Source organism: Petaurus breviceps, unplaced genomic scaffold (assembly GCF_028583685.1).
Source record: "Petaurus breviceps papuanus isolate PSGF00001 unplaced genomic scaffold, PetGlider_PUasm1.0 90825, whole genome shotgun sequence".
Classification (NCBI taxonomy): domain Eukaryota; kingdom Metazoa; phylum Chordata; class Mammalia; order Diprotodontia; family Petauridae; genus Petaurus; species Petaurus breviceps.
Genome location: NW_027187353.1, coordinates 9,159,061 through 9,174,177, shown reverse-complemented (window position 1 = coordinate 9,174,177; position 15,117 = coordinate 9,159,061). Strand labels below are relative to the sequence as shown.

The 15,117-nt window shown below is 39.5% G+C and overlaps 1 long non-coding RNA gene across 1 annotated transcript in view; it reads left to right on the top strand.

Moving 5' to 3' along the window:
* Positions 1–14,361: 14,361 nt before the first annotated feature.
* LOC138148697 (uncharacterized) overlaps positions 14,362–15,117 on the top strand; it is a 352,118-nt gene continuing 351,362 nt past the window's right edge. The window contains exon 1 of the long non-coding RNA XR_011165128.1: positions 14,362–14,715. This is a non-coding gene — a long non-coding RNA (uncharacterized lncRNA). The remainder of the gene's footprint in view (positions 14,716–15,117) is intronic.

Sequence of the window (15,117 nt, the reverse complement as noted above, 5' to 3'; positions counted from 1 at the left end):
CCACAACACTCAGGTGTGTCTGTGTATATGGGGAAGGACCAGATTAGAATGCAATTAGGAAATATTTAAAACAATAATAAAAAATAGAATACAGATAATATTAATTTAGGATTTTCTAAGTCAAAATGGGACTGTAGGGATTGGTTTCTACTTGAATTTGATGCCACTGATCAAGTCAATCCCCCTGATCTCAGGGACAAATGCTGTAAACCCATCAGATAAATGAGAAGCCATTTCATTTATAAAGATCTAACTTGAGATCCCAGACCCACCACACAGAGGAGAGATCACTTGCTTCATGAGTCATTTCAACAGATGGAATCAATAACAACGATTCTTATTGCTGTGGAACTTGGAGGTTTGCAAAGATCTGTCCTCACAACAATTTTATGAGGGAAGAAATACTAGTATTACTAGCTATCTTATGTATGAGGAAACTGAAAATCAGAGAGGGCCACACAGCTAATTTTTTCTTCTAGTTTTCCTTCTACCACACTAAAGAACCTTTTCCAGTCTTGCTCATATTCCATAAATCAATGCCAACCTTTTAACCCCTCAGAAAGTTTGTTGGAGCTATATCAAGAACCAATCACAAACATGGCTGGACTTGGAAAAAGGCCCTCTCAAGGGCAGGGCTGTCCTCAGTGGTGAATCATATGGTCTTAGAGATTAGGGACCTCAAGAGATCATGTGAACCTTCCTGCTTCCAGAAGGAAGCAACATTTATCTTTCAATGACACGGCTCCTTCCTCTTACTCTCCCTCCTCCCCAGTCCTTCCTTCCTGTGTCATAGCCTTTCTCCACAGCCAACCCAATATAAATACTCTACTATCAAAACCTTCCTTCAAGGAAGGATCTGATATTGGAATCGAGATCTTTATATAAACCTAATAAACGATTATGTAAACTTTGTGTGAAGAGCGGCAAGATGGGAAATATCTTACCTCCAGAGGCATTTCATTTTCAGTTAGTCTTAATTGTTGGAGTTTTTTCCTTCCATCAAACCTAAACTGGCCTCGTTGCATCTTCTTTCTATTGCTCCTGGGTCTATCCCTGAGTTAAAAGTCTAATCTTTCTCCCATGACAGCCTTTCAGATACTTGAAGATAGCAATCATTTCCTCTCTGTATTCCTTCTCTAGGCTAAACATCTCAAGTGTTTTTCAGTCAGTCCCCATAGTACCTGACATATAGTAGGTACTTGATAAAAATTAGGTGGCTTTTGGCTGTCTGAGATTGAAATTCACTAAAATCTCTCCATCTTTTCCCATGAAACTGTCTAACCAGCCTCCCTGATCTAGGCAGGAAGCTGATTTTTTGACCCAATATTTACATTATATCATTTTAGAGATGGAGAAGCCTTCAGTTTCAGCCCAATCCAATTCAAAATAATTCAGTTCAACACAATAATCAATGACAAAGGAAACTGAGATAAAATTGAGGTTAATTAGGGATATTTTGGAGAAAAGACAAGTCAAGAGATCCTAGAGCTGGGAGTCATGAAATCATACAATTTAGAGATGGAAGGAATCACAGACATCATGATGTTCAAAATCTTTATCTTTCATATGAAGACACTGAGGCCAGAAGAGGAAAGTGACATATGCAGGGTCACAAGGCTTACAGATATCAGAGCCAGAATTCAGTCCCAGATCAGTGCTCTTTCTATTATATATCACTGTTTCTGTGGACTTAACCTGAAATCTCACTTCTGTTACTTGTCCAAAATTGTGTGTAGAAAGTACCCTCTGGGTTCACAGTCCTAGGACCAGGATGAATATATGTCATCAAAGTTGTAGAGTGTAGCCCTGGGATTGTAAGGTATTTTTCTCTAATGTCATCATCTCAGAGCTCTATTATTGATGTGTTCTCCCCATCATTAGCTCTATTGACTTGGTAGTCACTTGCTGAGGTCCACTTAATCAATTAGCATCATTAGCTTTTACAATGGGATATGTACTTCAATGAAATAGCAAATACAAAAGCATAGACATTTACTCCCAGCTCTCCCCCAAGTATCTTTTGGTCAACACGCTCTCTTCTACACCACCATAGCCTCTGGGGAGGCTCAGGCTCAATGCTGTTACTTCATAGAATTGCTTCATATCCAAATATAGCATGCTCCTGAATAAGGCCTTATCTCAGTTACTGCTGGGCTAAGTCCCAAAGACCACTCCTCCTCACTCTCTGGACATCAATACTGGTGGGGTTAAAAAAAAAATTAGGTTGAACTTCCCACCAGGACCAGCAGTGGTTTATTCTTATGGCTTTTATGAAACTCACAAGGTAATAGCCCCCAAACTCCTTTGCATAAAATGGAAGAACAGAGGGGTGGCTAGGTGGCACAGTGGGCAAAGTGCTGGCCCCGGAGTCAGGAGGACCTGAGTTCGGTTCCAGCCTCAGACACTTAACACCCACACAAAAAAAACTAGTCGTCTAACCTTGGGCAAGTTACTTAACCCCAACTGCACTCCAAAAGGCACAATAAATAAATAAAATAAGATAAAAAATAAAATGGAAGAACAAAGGCCAAAGTAATGAAACAAGGCCTGTAGTCACAGGTAATATGTTGCACCAAACAGGGAGGGTCTAAAGGAGAGTCTCCCCTTACAGTATTCACTCTTTTTGTCGTGATGCTATTAGTAGGAAGAAGGGGGTGGAGCCAACTGCTGTTTTTTTAATATGCCCATTCAGCCAATCAAAGAGGCTCCCTAGTTACTATATGGTTAGTATAAGAGAACACGGTACTGAATGTTTATGGATACTCCAAAGTTACATGCCATCAGGACTCTTCACAAGTAAGCCCCCTAGCCTCTTCTACATGGGGAACTGCATCAGCTGCCCTCTGTACATGCTCATTAAAAATTTGACTTAGTGGCCAGTCTCCTGTTACATGTGACTCATTCAAGGTCTTAAATAAGGGTGTTCTGGTAAATGTTTAACAACCAGCTCTTTGTTAAAAAAAAAATGTTCTGGTGGCATACTTTGAAGTTTTATTCTTCATTATTAACATTTTCTCCATTATTTTCTCAAGTTAAAACAATCAGAAAAATAACAAATGAAGCCTTGATTTATATTACTTGCTGATTTCTGGGGAGTAAATACACTGAAAATTTAAAAATCACCTCTTCCCATAAACTCGAGCTGGCTTCAGTACACTCCTAGAATATCATGGACAATTTAATTCCTTAAAAATAACCCCTAAACAGAGAAGAGAGCTGTTTGGGGAAGGAAAAACATGTCATTCCCTGAAGTCTGTATGGACAATGCTTAGCAGAGTCCCTTAGTAAGTGTTTAATAGGCACATATGGGTTGGCTGTCTGCCTAAGTGAAATCATGCCACTGAGTAGCCAAAAGCCACCACTTTTGCCTTCTCCTTATGCCAGTGTTGGCTATGGGTCAGTCACTCCTTGGTTGATCTCATGGACTTTAACAGACCTTGGCCTCATTTTCCTCATCTGCCAAATTAAGGTGTTGGATTTTGTACAATCCTGAATCTCAAAAGTGAGAAGAAGAGGCAAAGGGAATCTAAACCCCTCATTCCCCTCAAAAGAGTCTCCCTGACAAGGTCATCCAGCCTTTGCCTGAAGACTTTTTTTTTTTTTAAGCAATCGGGGTTAAGTAACTTGCTCAAGGTTACACGGCCAGTTATTTCTGGGTGTGGTGCTGAGTATCTGAACCCGGATTTGATCCAGGTCATCCCGACAGTGGAGCCGGTGCTCTTACTCGCTGAGCCACATGGCCACCCCTAAGCAATTGGGGTTAAGTAACTTGCTCAAGGTTACACGTCCAGGTGTTTCTGGGTGGGTACTAAGTGTCTGAGCCTGGGATTCGATCTCCAGGTCTTCTCAACCCTGGAGCCGGTGCTCTTATTCACTGTGGTACCTGGCCACTCCAAAACCTTTTTTGGTTAAGATCATGTTTTTTTTTTTTTTAAGCAATTGGGGTTAAGTAACTTGCTCAAGGTTACATGGCCCATTATTTCTGGGTGTGGTGCTAAGTATCAGAGCCTGGATTCGATCCCCGGGTCATCCTGACACTGGAGCTGGTGCTCTTACTCACTGAGCTACCTGGGCACCCCTCTGCCTGAAGACTTTCAATGAGGATTTGTCTGCTACCCCCAAAGTCAGTCTGTTCTACATTTGAACAGACCTGATGCTTAGGAAGTTTTTTTTTTTTCTCTAACATCTGGCTGACATTTTTACTTTTCTGCTTCCATCCAATGCTTCTTATTCCACCTGGGGCTGAACAGAACAAGGATAATTCCTCTTTCACACGACATTATTTAAAGAACTTGAAGACAGGTATCATGTCCCCCTGAAGTCTTTAGACTAAAAGCCCTCAGTTCCTTTTAAGGTCCCAGCTAACTCTAAAATGTCATGAAATTATTTGGTGTGAACAAATTTTGTATGAGTTATTGTAGTTTGGAAAGGAGGTTTAAAAATGATATCATTTTTCATTTACAAAGTATACTAAGACTTGTTTTCCTTACTGGCAAAGAAGCCTTACCTACCTACCCAAGACTTGCCACATAATGTTTCAGGATAGTGAATGATCTTCCACTCATTGATTGCAGAGATTAGTTAATTTGACTAATCTCCACTGCTAACTGTTAATTCCTTTTGGTAGGGGCCACATCTTTTTCTTTTTTTTCCCTTTTCCCATAGTAACTGGCAGGCTGCCTTGGCTATTGTAGGTGTTAGTAATGATCATTAAATGAGTGAATGAATGGCACACTTAAAGAACATTCAGTAATTTTTTTGAATCACCACACCTTTGTTGGGTATATACTACGGACAGGGCACTATGCTTGGTGTTGAAGTTACAAAGATGAGCTCACCCCTGTTCTCAAGGATCTTATCCTCTAATAAGGGAGGAGATAGTATGGACACATGATAGGAGCAAAGGATTACAAGTAGACAGCCAGAGTGCTCCACTGGTACCCTGTGATATCAGCAGAAAGTAAGGATGACCATCCTGGATGAAGAACTTATGGGATGACATGAAACAGAGACCCACAGAATGGAAAACCATGGATGATTCACAAAGTGCTTTGTTTGAAGCAATGTCTCAATAAAGGAGATAAGAGATCCATTTGAGTTTTTGAGAGAATTCTCAGCAGGTTATTATTAACTGGAAATAATATACATGAATGCCAGTTATTTTTTGTTTCAATTTTCTCTTCTAATTCATCCTTCATGCCACTGCTAAAACAATTTCTCCATTTCACTCCTAAGCTCAGAGATCTTCCTTGACTCCCACCAAGCAAGGTTCCAACTTCTATGCCTGGGATCCTAGGCCCTCCACAATCTGGCATTCTCCTCAGTGTATACCACATACCAGTCAAACTGAATTATTTTCTCTTTCACGAGCATGTCTTATGCTTTCCTGCCTTTGTGTCTGTACTCATATTATTTGCCACGCCTGTGACATCCTCCCTCCCTCCCTTTTCCTTCTGAATTCCTCCACATTCCTTAGAGCTTAAATCATGTGCCATCCCCTCCATAAGGGGTGCTATGATCCCAGTTATCAGCAATGATCTCCCCCCAGACCTCACTAAGCTCTTTATTCTTCCCTTTAATGCCCAGTGCACATAACATATTTATATCATAATCATTTATATTTGTCACATATCTATAATCACATATATTATATTTAATTATGTATATTTATAATATGTTATAGATTATATCATAGTCATATATATATATTAGTCTCACATTATACTGTAATTTATATGTGGGCAAAGATTGTGGTTTATGAAAACTCAACATCATCCCCTCCCCCCACGACCCCAGGACTATATACACAATAGGTGTTTAATAAGATCTTGTTTTATGAATGAACATCAACCATACATTCAATGCTATCATGCAGTTAATTACCAGTGTTTGGCCAGACAATTCAATATAAAAATGAGTGTGAAGCCAAGGAAAGTGAGGTTCTTTCTGTATTACTCATAGAACAGTCAAAATGTCCATGCCACACAATTGGCATTCAAAAGGGACTTGGTAGCGAGAAACCTCTTCTTTTTTTGTTCCTGTAGTTGTATATGACAGTCTTTTTTTAGTGGGGCTGCCTCACAATAATTTTGAAGAAATAAAGCACCATTATATTGAAGGGTCTACTTTACCTCACCTGATTTTTTTTTCTTTTTTAAACTAAGACCCAACAATCCCAGAGGTGGCTTCTTTCTGCAGGGAGCCACTCGATCTAGGATGGACCCTGACTGTGAATACTTCATCATTATAAATTCAGAAACAACATTTTATAGGTTGCTCAGAGAGTCTGGTTTTCCTGGAAACACTTTGCCTGGTCTAATTGCCCTTCAGAGGCTGGTTAATTTTCCAAAAATGCAGATAGCATGCTGACTTAAAACCCCCACTTCTCGAGTCCACTGCACCAGACAAATAACTTATAGCTAGTCTGGACTCTTTCTGTCAACTACAGTTTGCAAACAGAAGGAAAAAGTAGCAGGTGAAATGATTTTACAAGTGACATAAGATATAGAAGGAAGATCTCATTTGCAGTGAAGAGGGCAGGATTCAAATCAAGATTCTGTCAGTGGTGTAGGGAAAAAGGCACTGGATTTGGAGTCAGAGGACCTGGGTTTAAATTCTGAATTCTGTATGACCCTGGACAACTCACTTAACTTCTTTAGACTTCAGTCTCTTCTGTAGAATGAGTTAGTTAGATTGGATAGCCCCTAAGTTACCTCCTAGCTTTCAATCTGTAATCCTACTTCCTATCTTTGCGGCACATGAGAAGTCATGTCATATTTCTGGCTCTCAAATTCCTCCTCTGTAACATGTAGACATTTGACTTGGTGATTTCTCAGGTCCCTTCTAGACCTAAAATCTTATGTGAGACCACATGGCTTTAAGCCTAATGTTTCCTGCTTATAAAGAAATGTCCCTTCACTTTCCTTTTTTCTCATCTACTTCCAGTAGGAAGAATATGAGGCAGAATTTAGAGGTTGTAATAGTTTACATTTCTCTAATTATAAGAAATTTGGAGCACTTTTTAATGTGGCTATTGATAGCTTGGATTTTATCCCTCGAGAACTGTCTGTTCCCATCCTTTGATCATTTATCAATTAGAGAATGGTTTTTATTCTTATATATTGACTTCAGTTTCTTAGCTATCTGACAAAGAGGTGATGAATTAAATATACAGAATAAAATATACATTTTAGAATGTGGCCAATGTGGAGATTCGTCTGCTTGACTTCATATAAGTTACAGGAGTTCTGTTTTTCTTTTCTTTTTTTTTAATGGGAGTGAGAAGGAAAATGAATACTTATTATTGAAAAAAATTCCAGAAATTTCACTTTGCTTCCTGTTTGTAGGGATTGTGGGCATAATTGAATATTATTGTATGTGGGAGTATTGTAAACTAGAAAAGCATCTGGTCAACATTTCTTGAGTGGGTGAGTTAAGATAACCAGTCAAAGACTGGGGAAATGGTTGGAGACTCGCCAATGTGGAGAGTTCAGTCCCTTGGAAGGCTGACCATGGAGTTTGGTGGGAGGGGCCAGACATGGCAGCTTCTTTGACCTGAAAAAGAAGAATGGAGAGCAGCAGACGGAGGACAATTGGACAGGACATTATGGCTCAAACCCCTTATTTTAGAGAAGAGGAGATTAAGTCATAAAAACATTACCGTTGTTGGTGTTTGTCCTTTGTTCTTAGCTTCATGAATTGGATTTAAGTGAGACACAGTTGCACAAAGTCATCAGCGTCACTCTCTCTTTCAGAGTCATCAAAATCCAGAGGCAAGACGAAAATTAAAGCAGCTGGCAATGGCCTGGGATATGGCAGATGACCTTGGCATTCCCGATGTCTGACCAAGCTGCAAGCAGTCCACAGTGCCTGACTCAGATGCTTTTATGGCCATTGGAACAAATTATTCTTGTCTGCCCTCTCCTCCAGGGGGAGCCTTCACATTCTTTTAAAAAATTTTAAAATTATTTTTTTTGGGGGAAATTTTTATAGTTTTTCTTTATTAATTTGTTTGTTTACTTTGAGTTTACAAGATTCAGTTCCCCAGTTCTTTGAGTTTCAGATTTTCTCCCCCTCCCTCTCCTTCCCCCCACCCCCCAAGAAGGTAAACAATCAGGTATGGGATCTGCTGATACTTTCACATTAGATGTTGGTCAGGATATAAAGAAGGATTGTATTGGATGGAATGAACAATGGGAAAGAGGAAACAAAACCAAACAAGAAAAAGAAAGAGAGCAGGTAATTGCTTCAATTTGCATTCAAACTGTTCTTTCTGGTTCTTTCCCTGAATGTAGACATCTCTCTCCATCATGAGTCTTTTGGAGTTTACTTATAGCCCTGCATTTCTGAGAAGAGTCTGGTCTATCAAAGTTGGTCATCACACATACGTTGTATCTGTAATTGTGTACAAATTTTTCTTGGTTCTGCTCTTCTCACTCAGCATCAGTTCATATAAGCCTCTCCAGGTAGAAATGAAGTCCATCTGTTCTTCGTTTCTTATGGCACAATAGTATTCCATTACATTCATATACCATGACTTGTTTAGCCATTCCCCAATTGATGGGCATCCCCTTAATTTCCAATTCTTTGCTGCCACAAAAAGAGCTGCTATAAATATTTTTGTACATATGGGTCTTCCTTCCGCTTCTGTGATCTCTTTGAGATACAACCCTAGAAGTGGTATTGCTGGGTCAAAGGATATGAAATTACTTGTAGCCCTTTGGGCAAAGTTCCAGATTGCTCTCCAGAATAGTTGGATCAGTTCACAACTCCACCAGCAATGCATTAGTGTTCCAGTTTGCCCACATCCTCTCTAGCATTTGTCATTTTCCTGTTTTGTCATCTTAGCCAATCTGACTGGTGAGATGTGGTACATCAGAGTTGTTTTGATTTGCATTTCTCTAATCAATAGTGATTTAGAGCATTTTTTCATATGCTTATAGATATCTTTAATTTCTTCCTCTGAGAAATGTCTGTTCATATCCTTTGACCATTTATCATTTGGGGAATGACTTGTATTCTTATAGATTTCACTCAATTCTCTGTGTATTTTAGAAATGAGTTCTTTATCAGACATGGGTTGTAAAAATTCTTTCCCAATTTCCCACTTCCCTCTTAATCTTCGTTACATTGGCTTTGTTTGTACAGAAGCTTTTCAGTTCCATGCAATCAAAGTTATCCATTTTGCATTTTACAATGCTCTCTAATTCTTGTTTGGTCATGAAATCTTCTCCTCTCCATAAATCTGATAGGTAATGCATTCTTTTTTTAAAAAAAGGTGTTTTATTGATGCCTTTTATTTTTACATCACAGTTATTTCTAGGTCTATACCACCCTCTCCCCTACTGAACCCTTCTGTGTAACAATGAAAAACTATTACACAAAACTATGTGATAGTCACTCTCACATTCATTCTCCTTTTGTGTTATCTCCTCTCATTTCTGTCAAAGGGAGACAACTATGTTCCTCTATGTGTTCTCCAGTACCATTTCTTTTTTGTTTTCTCAGTCCCTCAGAGCTCAGGTTCCTTCTTGTGATTTTTCTCCTTTCTTTTGCACCAGGATTATTACATTTATATAGCAGTTTACTTTTACTCCACTTTGTTTCTGGTTTTTGTTGTTGTTTTTATTGTTATCACAAAGAGTCCTGCTGAATGAAACTCTTTGTTTTCATCATTGAGCTTCTCTGGAGAATGTGCCTAGTAAAGGGATTTATTCAGTCAAAAGGTATGAAGTGATGTCACCTATTTGCATAATTCCAAATGTATAGCCAAAATGGATGAATCAATTCACAACTCTACCAACAGTGTATGAATACTCCTTTCTTCCCACAACTCCTGCAGCACTGACCATTCTCATTTTTGTTTTCTTGGTCAATTTTCAGGATGAGAGGTGGAAACTCAGAGTTGTTTTAATTTGCATTTCTCTTACTATTATTCATTTGGAGCAAGATTCCAAATAACAATTAATGTAATTTATAATTTACAGTTCTTTCAAAAATTGTTCATATCTTTTGACCATTTATCTTTGAGGAATGGCTCTTGGTTATTCCTCTTTTTGCATCCTTGAGGGTCAAAATAGTGCTGGGAACACAACTGATAGTTGTTCATAAATACTTCCTGTTGATTTAATTCAGCAAATGTTTATGGAAATAATTTTGATATCAAACTATATAGAGAAGAAAACTCTCAGTGCCAAATAGTAACCCTTTGAAGTTAGGTGTGAAAGTACTATTATCCTTGCTGAAACTGGAAGTGGAATCCTATTTCAAGACAATTCTCTTCCCTTCATTTAGGAAACTGGTGGCATTTGATGGTCTTTGTCCCAAATTTCATGCTTGTGTGTACTTGGATTCATCAGGTGTTATTTTTGTGAATTTACCCAAACAGAGAAAAATGAGTGTGAGAAATGAGAAATTCCAGCCAATAGCTGCTGCAATTCAACCATCTTCATCCATTCCATGTTTACAGCACTGGGCAGCCTTGGAGCTGAAATCTACATTAGAGCATGATGCTATGAATGCTGAGTCTGACACAGGAGAAGGAACCGATGAGGAGTTGTGTGTTTCTGCTAAGCAAATTGTGTAGAAGGATGAGACTGATAGGAACATAGATTACAGAGGAACACTACTTCATGGTGGCAATGGAAGGCACCTAGCTAGATTGCCCTAGTAGCGTGTGTCCTCTGAAAACCTTGAAAATGACTCTCCAGTCTTCACATTCTTGAGGCAGATATTCCCCTAACTCCTCCTGCCAATTACTCTCCATCTGGTTTAGCCCATCTGTTGAAGTGGTTTTGCCAGGATGTGGCTGCTGGACATAGTACAGCTTCTTGGAGCCACATGTGGGAGTTGGGTATCAGGTGGACATCGAACGTGGATGAGCAGCCCTCAAAAAAGCTCAGCAAGTCCTCACACCAGAGGTGTTAGTTCCTGAACTCCCATACACCCCATAGAAACACTTAGTGACTTGCCAAACCACTCACATAGTAAATAGCAGAACATGGATTCAGCCTCAGGTGGTTTGGCTGCCTATCTATCATTCTTTCATTTATATCCTTTTATAGGAGGGGCAGAATCAGGGATGAGGTAGGTTGGAATGAGGCTGATAAACCCAGGAAGCTGTGGCCAGATTAGAACATTCTCCATGACTTAACAATTCTATACATTAAACATCAGTTTTCTTTCTATCTGCTTTTTCTTAATTACAAGTTTGGTAAAACATACTTCTGTCTAGGGTGAATCATAGAGTTTTAAGAATGGAAGGGACCTGAGAGTTCATTTAGCCAAGGTTTAGAGAAGCAGATTAAGTGATTTAACCATGGTCATAAATCAAGTTAGTGGTGGAATCAGGATTTGAACCCAGTTCTTCTTGATTTTCATTCCAAAGCAGAACCAGAAAGAGAAGAGAAGCCAAGTTTCCTCATTCACATCCTAGCAGTATTTTCATTGCCCCTGAGATGTTGACTTAATGCAGGGTAATAGTACCCTTTTACAGAGATTTTTCAAAATTACTTAAAAATATTTGAAAAATCTTAATATCGTCTTTGCCCTAATGCCACTCTGACTTTTATCACGGTGATTTTGAATTGATCTCAACCATAACCATAATTTAGATTGTAAGTTCTTTGAGAGAAAGGACTATACCTTTGTAACTTTGTATCCCCAGGGTCCAGGAAAGGGCTGTGCCCAAAATAGATGATTACTAAATATTTGCTGATTTTTGGGAAAAATTCTATGCCATTTTGCTTGAATTAGTAAAAAAGGATAAGAGATTACTACTGTTAGGGTAGGAGAATGTGGGGTTGGAGGAGGCAGTTGGAGTAAACTAGAGCCTTCATTATGGGTTGATGATAGTGGCAGAGATATATGGAAAGAACTCATATGCTAAGAGGTTGGAGATGCAGGTCAGTCAAAGGTAAGTGGAATGAAGAAAGTCAAGCAGATGGAATTAGATCTGTCTGGTTCCCTTCTAGTCTGTGACTCATTTTCTTCATTCTGACCTATTTCACATTTGGGGGATATTCCAACCCAGCTAGCATTGGAGCTGGGGAGAATAGGTGTGGGAGTATGTGCACTTAATTCAATCCTCAGTTTTTCCATCTGTAAAACCAGAAGATTTGATTAGATAATATCAAAATTCTCTTCTAGAGATTAAAGGTGAAAATATTAAAGAAAGACAGTGTGTCATAATAGACAAGGAACTGGGACCTGAAGTCAGGAAGGCCTGGGCTGTGAAAATACTGCCTCAAGTACTCACTAGCTATATGACCCTGGGAAAGTCACTTACCTCTCTGTGTTTTTTTTTTTAAATCCATAAAATAAGAGGATTAGATGTGATAGCCTCTAAGGTTCTTCACTGTTCTCAAATAAATCTATGACATGAAAGCTACTTTGAAAATTTGCTGAGATGATCAGAAAAGACTGGTCAGCTAAAAATATCAGCGCTTCTTCTCTACTCTTTTTTGGCTCTCACAATATTTACTGTAGTTCATCAAACCTGAATTTCTCCTCAGAAAGGGGTCAAAATCTGACCCCATATAACCCATCAGCCAGAAAAAACACCTTCTCTCTTATCCCCATTTTTTCCCCCTTTGGGGCATTCGATGACAACATATGAGATGACCGGGATTTATATCCACAAATTTGGCAGCTGCTGTTGGGTTTGCTTGGGGGCTGAGAGCTATAAATCTCTTTTGTGTGTCTTTTTCTCTAAGACTAAAAGTTATTTGTTATTTGAATCCAAGTGCCTCAGAGGATCAGTCCGGGAATAAGGGTTGGCCAAAAAGGTTTGGTTAGGTACATTTTTTTTTTTACAGAGCCAGCCCTGTATTATTTTACCCTTTTCTCTATCTCTTCAAACTCCTTGTAATCATTTTGAAAACTAAAAATCGCATATAAACATAAAAGTCAAACAATAGATAAATTGCCCTTGCCCTCAGCGGGCTCCAATTATCACTAGGTTAAGAGCTCATCTGTTTTTTATTCCCATTTCTGTTCTTTGTTCTTTCCTTAAGTTGCTGCTGGAGGGAGGCAGAGACTGGGGCTGGAAGAATGGGGGATTGTGGCTGCCTTCTTAACTGTGCAGCCTGTTCACTGAAAGGAGGGACAAGTAATGAAAATGCTTTCTGAATGTCCTGGCAAGTCCTTCTGTCTCTCAAGAAATAGGACTTGGGGACAGAGAGAACACTGTGTCCTAGACAAGTGCTCTTTGAATCTAAATTCATTCTAAATGGAGACTCATTATCCACCTGGTATGATGCAAACACTGACCTGGACTCTACTCCTGGTACAATCACTGTCTGAGTGAACTTGGATGATTTCTTTTCTTTTTTGCTTTTTGTAGGGACGATTGGGGTTAAGTGACTTGCCCAATGTCACACAGCTAGTAAGTGTTAAATGTGTGAGTTTAGATTTTAACTCAGGTCCTCCTGACTCCAGGGCTGGTGCTCTATTCACTGTGCCACCTAGCCACCCCAGATGACTTCTTTTTCCTCCTCTCACCTCAGTTCCCTTCTGGCTCAAAGAAATTTTAAGATCTATAGTCTCCAAATGTTCCTAACTCAAGTGACTCAGGAAATGAACTCTAGAGGTAAAGAAAAAAACCCATTGGGGGGCTCATCCTAAATTGCAAAGAGTCTTTTGGTTTGTCTTGAGTTTTTCTTTTTGTGTTGGGAAATGTGTGTATTTGTGCATCTTCCCTTTTGATAGTCATTATATTATTTACCTCTTGAAGCCTGGGGATGGATATACTATCACCATCTCTAGGTAGTACTTAGAGTCAATTCTAGAAAAAAATTATAATGAAGATGAAATTTGTTGTCAAACTTCACTTTTGTACTTGTTTTCAATTACTCTTTGCTATATCTCCCCTCCCCCAGCCCCCATCCTTGATATTTAGTGTCTTCACGTTGCCATGGTTCTCAGGTATCCTTAATTAATACAAAATTATCCACAAGCCCTATTTCTCCTTCAAAGTCTTAAATAACCTCAAAACCTGTTCTTCTTTTTCCTATTCCCTCTAGTCTAAGGGTCCTTTAACTTTTATGAATTATGACTTCCACTGGCAATCTGATGGAGCCTAAAAAATCATTCCCAGAATAATGATTTTAAATGCACAAAGTGAAATGCATGGGATTACAAAGGAAATAAATGATACTAAAATATAGTTATCTGTTAGGGCCGTGAGTGTGAGAGACACTGCGGCAATGACAAGATGTCAGAAGGAGTGCAGGTGACCTCTGAGGGGCAGGGGCTTGGAGATATGGAGGCCGACTCTGCCCGAGGGACGTTGTTGGGACAGCTTTGCCTGGAGGTTAACGAACCAGGGATAAGGGAGTTTTGGGCACAGTGACGCGAGAGTGATACTCTGCGTGGCAGTGCGTATAGGACTTCCGGGAAGGACGTTGCTCCTTGGTCTCTTACAAAGTACTTGGGAAAGAACATGATTGGCCCCGCAAGGCATGCCCCTGCAAGGCTTATAAATTGGGGAGAGAGAGGAAGTGAGGAGTTCACTTGGTTCCTGCTTAGTTCCTACTTCGTTCCTGCTTATTTCCAGTTCCGCCTGGAAGTGAGTTAGTTCCTGTGCTTGCTTGTGGTGCTATTAAGATGTAACAGAATAAACAGCTTCACATCATACTTTCCGTGTCCTGGGTGTTCTGTGGGGGTAAGTTCTTCCTGGAGACAAAAAGCCGGAGACGTCGGAAGACCTTGTATAAGGTAAGATAAGGCTGGAGTTGGGACTGGGACCCCAACAGTTATCAACATATTAAAAAAAATTATGGACCTGATGGACCTCTACATTGATCCCATGAAGTCAGGGGGCATGCTGCTAAATGTTAACAGCTAAATCTCTGGGAGGAAAACATTCCTATGACACTTAGAAGTTTTCTTCATGTGCTACTCTTTACCAGGCAACATGTGATTTTTTAATAGCTACTTTCAAAGTCTTACTCCAAAGTGAGAATTGTAAGGCTTTCAGGCAGAACCAGCAAGAGGCATGTTTTTGGACAGTGGCCCTTTCTTCTCAGCATCCATTAATCACACCATAAAGGCATCTGTCGACTCAGCCTATGCCCAAGGCCATTTTAACATACAACACTCAGCACACTCTACTTATTA